Below are 6,812 nucleotides of genomic sequence, written 5' to 3'. Positions count from 1 at the left end.
TGATACTGTTTCTGGAGAAGGGTAAAGACTCTTACACCAGAGAACTATTTGTCTCCCAGTGGTTATTTTTTCATTTCTTCCAGGAGTTCTTGTAATAGCAATCATCATCACCACCATCATCGACTCTCTCTAGTCTCTGGACCATAATATAGGCTGGTCTAAAGCAGAAGGATGGAGGAAAGGGGATCAGTCATGAGTGGATTTCTGATGTCAATATTTGCTACTATTCATATTTTTGGAATATTCTAGATGAAGGGAGCAAAGATAATTCCAGTTTCTTGTCCTAGGTTAAACCAGCATAAGTGAGACAACAATTACAGAAGAAGGAGGTGAAAAGTATTTCATTTTTGTCCATGGTGTGTGGGAGGTTCCTGGAAGGTATCTAGAGAGAGATTTCTTGTGGATGTTTTGCTATGGTATTTATAAAAGAGAGGATGATATAAATTTAGGAATCACCAGCATATAGCAATGAATCGGTGATGTATGAGATAGGAGGTAGTGTATAATAAACCGAAACACTGACATTATTTCAGATGAAGTTTTACGGTGTATTAATAAGAATTCGTCTTGAAGGGAAGAACACACAGAGGGTGTATCTGGCCATTTCAGGAACTGGGAAGTTTAAATAAAAACATTTTTTTTGTTTTTTGTTTTTGTTTTGTTTTTTTTTAAGATTTTATTGATTTATTTGACAGAGAGAGAGACAGCCAGTGAGAGAGGCAACACAAGCACGGGTAGTGGGAGAGGGAGAAGCAGGCTTCCAGCTGAGGAGCCTGATGTGGGGCTCGATCCCAGGACTCTGGGATCACACCCTGAGCCGAAGGCAGACGCTTAACGACTGCACCACCCAGGCGCCCCTAAATAAAAATGTTTTTTAAAGACTACCCACAACTCTTCTAAAAGTCACAAATACAGTGGAATTTCTTTCAATGTACACTTTGCAAAAAAAGAGAAAACGATACAGTCATGTTACTGATCATATTTCTGATGACTAAGGGGACTTGGTGAAACTTTTTCATTTAAACGTGGAATAGGACATGTCCCTGACTTTATTTGGAATCATTAAAACTTCATACTTGCGAATTCAGTCTGAAAAATCCCCATGGGCAAATTCTTTATGTGATAAACTAAATGTGGGGAAGAGAAGGCAGTGCAATGATCAAAACCTCTTAGAATTTTATGATTTCCTGCACTGCCTTGACACCCTTTGAAAGAGGGCCTCTGGAAGTGTATCAAGGTTCACTCTTAACTGAGGACATGAACCTAAGCCCTGGTGTCTAGTTTATATTCAAATGAGGAAAAGACACTTATTTTAAAAATGATTCCTGTTTGGAGGGAGTTGAGTTCAACAGTAGTTCTTGCTTCCTTACTAGTAAAAAGTTCGATGCTGTAGCTGAGGTAACAGTGCCAGCCCCGGTGACCTCCCTCAAACAATGAAGGACCTTGGTAACCCTCGGCTGTATGATTGTGGTTTCAAAGAGGCCCTTTTTCAATCTTCTCAGATTCATTTCCAGTTCTGAAATTGTCCTATCCCCCTGAATTGGAGAACCAGCTTACTCTTTGTTGCTGAAAATGAAAATCAAGTCTTTATCAGACTGAATGGGATGGCTACGTCTGGTTTGTCTTAGACAATATTTTGCTGATGCCATTGTGTAGTGGTCATTGGTCCTACGCACTTTCTGCCCCATATATAGCTGCATTAAGATTTCTGTAAAATGTGGCATTGTTCATATTGATTCATTCAACTATATATTCATACATAACATCTACTAGTTTAAGGATGAAAGGGAGGTGAAATACTCACTAGGGAGTCATACTCTTGAATTAGACAAACTGGCAAAGGACAACCTGTATGGCTCATCTTGCCCAAAGTTCCACAGCCAACAGTAGGGAGTCAACGTCCCACCCCCGCTGTGATTAAAGGGTTTCTCAGCATTATTAAAAGCCTGTCCAACTAGTTCACGGTGGAAAGTAGAAAGCTGTGATTAATGTATGTGCTTAACAAGTGTTTGAGCAGAATAAAAAGTGGGCATCTTTAACCAGTGCTTTATCTTCAATAGCATATCATCAGTCAAATAAAGAAAATACATTTCACATATTCACAGGCAGGAATTAAATTTGTATTTTAAATTGTCAATAAAATCAAAGGGTTTTGTGATAATTCAGTATTTTCTATCTGGTGGTCCTTATTTAAAACAATGTTTTTGGTTTTGTTTTCTGGATATCGTACATGTCCAGAGAACCTTCTCTAGTAACGAACTATAGAAATGATCCCTGAAAGTATAGCCTCTGTTGTTTTTTAATCTAAACTCTTGTAAACCCTGATAGGAGTACCTAACGCATTAACCGTGAGCACACCATTTATGCTCCTGCATAACTTAAAGACAGTAAGCAGTCGCTCAGGGGATGTGCGCCTGTCTCCATTTCCTTTTATAAAGGAAAAAGTTGGGGTGCCTGGGTGGCTCAATCAGTTAAGCATTCAACTCTTGATTTTGGCTCAGGTCATGATCTCAGGGTCCTGGGATCAAGCCCCTTCCTCAGTGGGGAGTCTGCATGAGGATTCTCTCTTCCTCTCCCTCAGCCCCTCCCCCCACACTCTCTCTCTCTCTCTCTCTCTCTCTCTCTCTCTCTCTCTCAAATAAATAAATAGGGGCACCTGGGTAGTTCAGTGGGTTAAGCGTCTGCCTTCAGCTCAGGTCATGATCTCAGGGTCCTGGGATGGAGCCCCGGGTCAGGGTCCGTGCTCAGAAGGGAGTCTGCTTCTTCCTCTCCCTCTCCTTCTCCTCTTCCTCTCTGCTCATGCTCTCTATTAAATAAAATCTTTAAAAAATAAATAAGATAAAAAATAAAAAGGAAAAAGTTATCTCTTTTAAAATTTATTGTTATTTTGAGAGATGTAAAAATGTTACCCGAATTCTAAGGAGCCAGAATTTTCAACGAGGAGTCAGAAAAACAGATCCAGCCAGTCTGCTCACCAGATTGTGTGGCTCTGACCAAATCTCTCCAATGACTAAATTCACTCATCTATAAATTTTTATCTAGCTCAAAGAAACGCATCAGGACCCATTTTCTGCTATCTCAGGTCTGTAAGTCTATGGGGAAAGACTGTGTACTCTGAAGCCATTTATGATTCTATCCAAAATAATTACCAAACTAAAACACCTCTATTAAAATGTTATTTTTGACAGAGAACTGATGGTTGCCAGGGAGAGAGGGGTGGAGGAATAAGCAAAATGGCGGAAGGGGAGTGGGAGATACAGGATTCTAGTAATGGAATGAGTAAGTCACGGGAATAAAAGACATTATGTAGGAAATACAGTCAATGATATTGTAATGCCTGGTGACAGATGGTAGGTACATTTGTGGTGAGCATAACATATAGAGAAGTTGAATCAGTGTGTTGTACACCTGAAATTAATGTGGCATTGTGCATCAAGTAAAAAAAAATTAATTCTATTTTTGGTGTATTTGCAAATGGTATGAGAATAAATGTCAATTGTATTAAATTTTGTGTTTTGTGTTGTAAATGGATCCAGTTGGCAAATGTATGTTAATAATTATAATCTAAAAACCCAGTTACCTATCAAGTATGCTAATGACTAATTGAATTTGTGTATCTGGAAAGCTTAAGATTCACTAACTTAAGTTCATATTAAATTAAAGAGAACTTATACATAACCTTGGACACTATGAGTGCACTGACTATATACTTTTTGTTCAACAAAAAATCCCATTATCTTCTTCTTCATTGATTTAAACTGACAGTTTGTGCGGTGAATGCTAATTTTTTCTCCTATGCTTTTTTATACATATACTTTTTTATTATATTTTTCAAAGCAGATTATTTTATATTTATTTCTTTTTATAAGGTGGGAGTTGCTCTGTATTACAGCCATTCTTGTCACTGAACAAATGTGTACCTGTGAATCCAGTCTGGAGTGAAAGGGAGAAAGAGCACAAAAGGGAGAGAATATAAAGTATATCTGTGTGGAGCAGGAGACAATCAATTAGATTCATTATCTGCTCTACATTCCAGTCACTTCTTTAAAAGAAAAGAAGTACATAATACCATGGCAACAGTTAGACCTGCAGTCCGTTACGGTATATAATCATTAAGAGGTCTTCAGCCTTCCCTGAAAATAGATATGAAAAAAATTCTGGTGGTTGCACAAGCTCCCTATATTTATGCTGATTAAATGACAAGTTTGTAATTTACAGGTGTCTTATTGCCATGGGAATGCAATCATACAATTCCATTCTAGAATTCAAGGGCTTTTGCAACATGCTGCATGACTGTTAGCTGGGCTGCAAGCTAAGATTAAATTGAAGGGGTGGCATGTAGATTTTAGAACATGGTGTTGACATTTACTGGCCAATCACATTTTGCAACACTCCTGCATGACAGCAGATGTTGACCTTTCAAGCTTTCCCTATCTGCTTTCACACATTACCTGCAGAAATTAACATAACTCTGCTTCCTGCTCTCTGCTGCTATTAATGTCATCTGGGAATTGAGATTCATGAATTCAGTTATTACCCAGGCTTGAGACCCGCTTTATACTCTAAGCACAGAACTAACAGCTCCTGGGAGCTGGTATTTTTGGAGGTTGCTTCGACTACCTTTGTGGTTGAGGGATAGCTAGAAGCTATGGTGTAAAAAAAAAAAAAAAAAAAATGTAACANAACAAGAGGAGAAACAGACAGAGGAGGACAGCTTCAAAGAGAATGCTAAGGGCCAAATAATGGCGAATACATGGGATAGAAGAGCTTAAAACACAAAAAGGATACATTTTAAGTCAGTCAAATAATGGTGTGAGTTTCACTTCTCTTGTTAACTGAACCACGAAAATGATACCCCTTAGAGTCTGTGTGTGCTGAGCTTCAGGGTTTATTTCACAATGCCTGGGGCTTCTATTATCCATGATTTAGGAGAGAAATAATCTAAGGTAAAGATGTCATAGATAGCCCTTAGGACTTCCATGCATAATTGTGAGCCACGTTCTCTAGTGCTTCCTTCTGAATAAAATCCTACCATTCTCTGTTACCTTGTCAGATACTTTTTGTTCAGTTTTTCCTAAAGATGGAAGTGCTGCTTCTAAAATATTTGAAGGGAAATGGTCAATGGGGGAACGAAATTCTGAGATACATTATTTTCTGGGACAGGAATTAGCACCTCTTCTAAGTCCTGGTAATACAGATATCATTACACAATGGAATATCTCTAGAAATAGGTGGACAAAGTTATGACACTGTTTATCAAAATTTGCAGACTGTAAAGGAGGATTCTGAGTTTTGCTTAACCTTTTCTCCAGGTTAGCTGTATGGATTCAGTAAATTTCCTGTCGTCTATCTTTTAAAGTCCTTGGAGAGCATCCATGAAATATCTTAGTCACGGTTCTGTGAATCTAGTCTTTTGATATACAAGCAGATGCATTTATCTCAAATAGGAATTGATTAACAGAGCTCAAGATGTCACCAATGAGATATGCATATACCGGCTACTTCAATGGCATTGCTCTGATTTACCCTCCAGCAAACATTCTGTGCTGATTTGCATGTTTCAGCCACGGTGAATTTTCCAGCAGTTTCTCTAAAATGAACACCTCTTATCGCATATATGAAATACACAAACATCATGATTTAAAGGACCAAAACCCACCCTCTAAAAATATCTTTCCAACTCAATTCCTCTGTGCTTGAGGTTCTATGTTTTGAGATTACTTTATATGTATGAATTAATATTTACTCAAAATTGTTTAATGCAAAGAAATGCTCCTGGGATGAATGATAACAGTTTTACTAATATTTTCCTATGAATAACTTGGCCCAGTTTCTTTCTTGTGTGAGAGCAAAGACCAGCTAACATACATGTACCCAAATGCCAGATGGATAGGTCCAATGGGATATACCATAAGCACTTCCAATTAAAGAAGTCCAAACCTGAACTGATCAGTTTCACCACCCCCCTCAACGACTGAATTTACTTTTCTTCCTCAACTAGAGAATGTGAGGTGAACTCTCATCTTTGTTATACACTATACCCTTTGGATTTTTTCCTGAGAGGAGTTGAGAAGGATTGTAAACGGTAGAGTAACATGATAAAATTAGCACTGAAAAATCACTCTGAATTATAGGGTGAAGCACTGGGTGGAGACGGACTGAGCCTGGGAAGGACACACATAGGGGAGAAACATTTGGGATGTTATTGTAGGAATCCAAAGGTGGTACTTTCCTTAAATAGTATAGTAGGAGTGGAGATCATGAGAGGCATTCAGGCTTGACACTTATTAAGGAAATCTGAGTGGATTTGACAATATATATAAAGGCTGACATAGGTGAGGGATGAGTTAAAGAGGACTTCCTAGTTTTTGTTTCTAAAATACAGTAGCTGTTGGTATTTCTCATTAAGGAAGGAGACACATAGCAAAATAGATTTGGGGAAAATATGTTGATTTCATTTTTAGACGCGTAAGTTTGAAATCCTATAAGCTAACCAGCTGGACCTATTTCTTTAAGCTCTTCTAGCCACATATGTATTTTTCACAAAACACCACATAAAATGGAATTTCCAGCATTCTTTTTTGTTCATGGTCCAAATTGGCACTTGCTTATCTAGGGCCTTCTAGAAGAGCCAGTGTGGCAAAAAAGAAAGCCTTGGTTTATGAAATGCAAAGTAGTTGGGCCCAAGTCCCTGCTCTGCCTTTTGCTTGTTGTGTGATCTTGGATGAAACACTTTGCATTTAAATTTCTTTATCTTTAAAATGGAGCTGTTAAAACCTATACTGGCATATAATAAAACACTCAAACATGGT

General features: G+C 38.1%; 1 pseudogene; it reads right to left on the bottom strand.

Annotated features, from left to right (window-relative positions):
• Positions 1-2,195: 2,195 nt before the first annotated feature.
• Positions 2,196-2,290, bottom strand: LOC117797308 (annotated as a pseudogene).
• Positions 2,291-6,812: the final 4,522 nt, after the last annotated feature.

This window comes from Ailuropoda melanoleuca, chromosome 20 (assembly GCF_002007445.2).
Source record: "Ailuropoda melanoleuca isolate Jingjing chromosome 20, ASM200744v2, whole genome shotgun sequence".
In the NCBI taxonomy this organism is placed as follows: Eukaryota; Metazoa; Chordata; class Mammalia; order Carnivora; family Ursidae; genus Ailuropoda; species Ailuropoda melanoleuca.
Note: the sequence above shows the minus strand (reverse complement) of the source record. Positions and strands in the feature narration are given on the sequence as shown.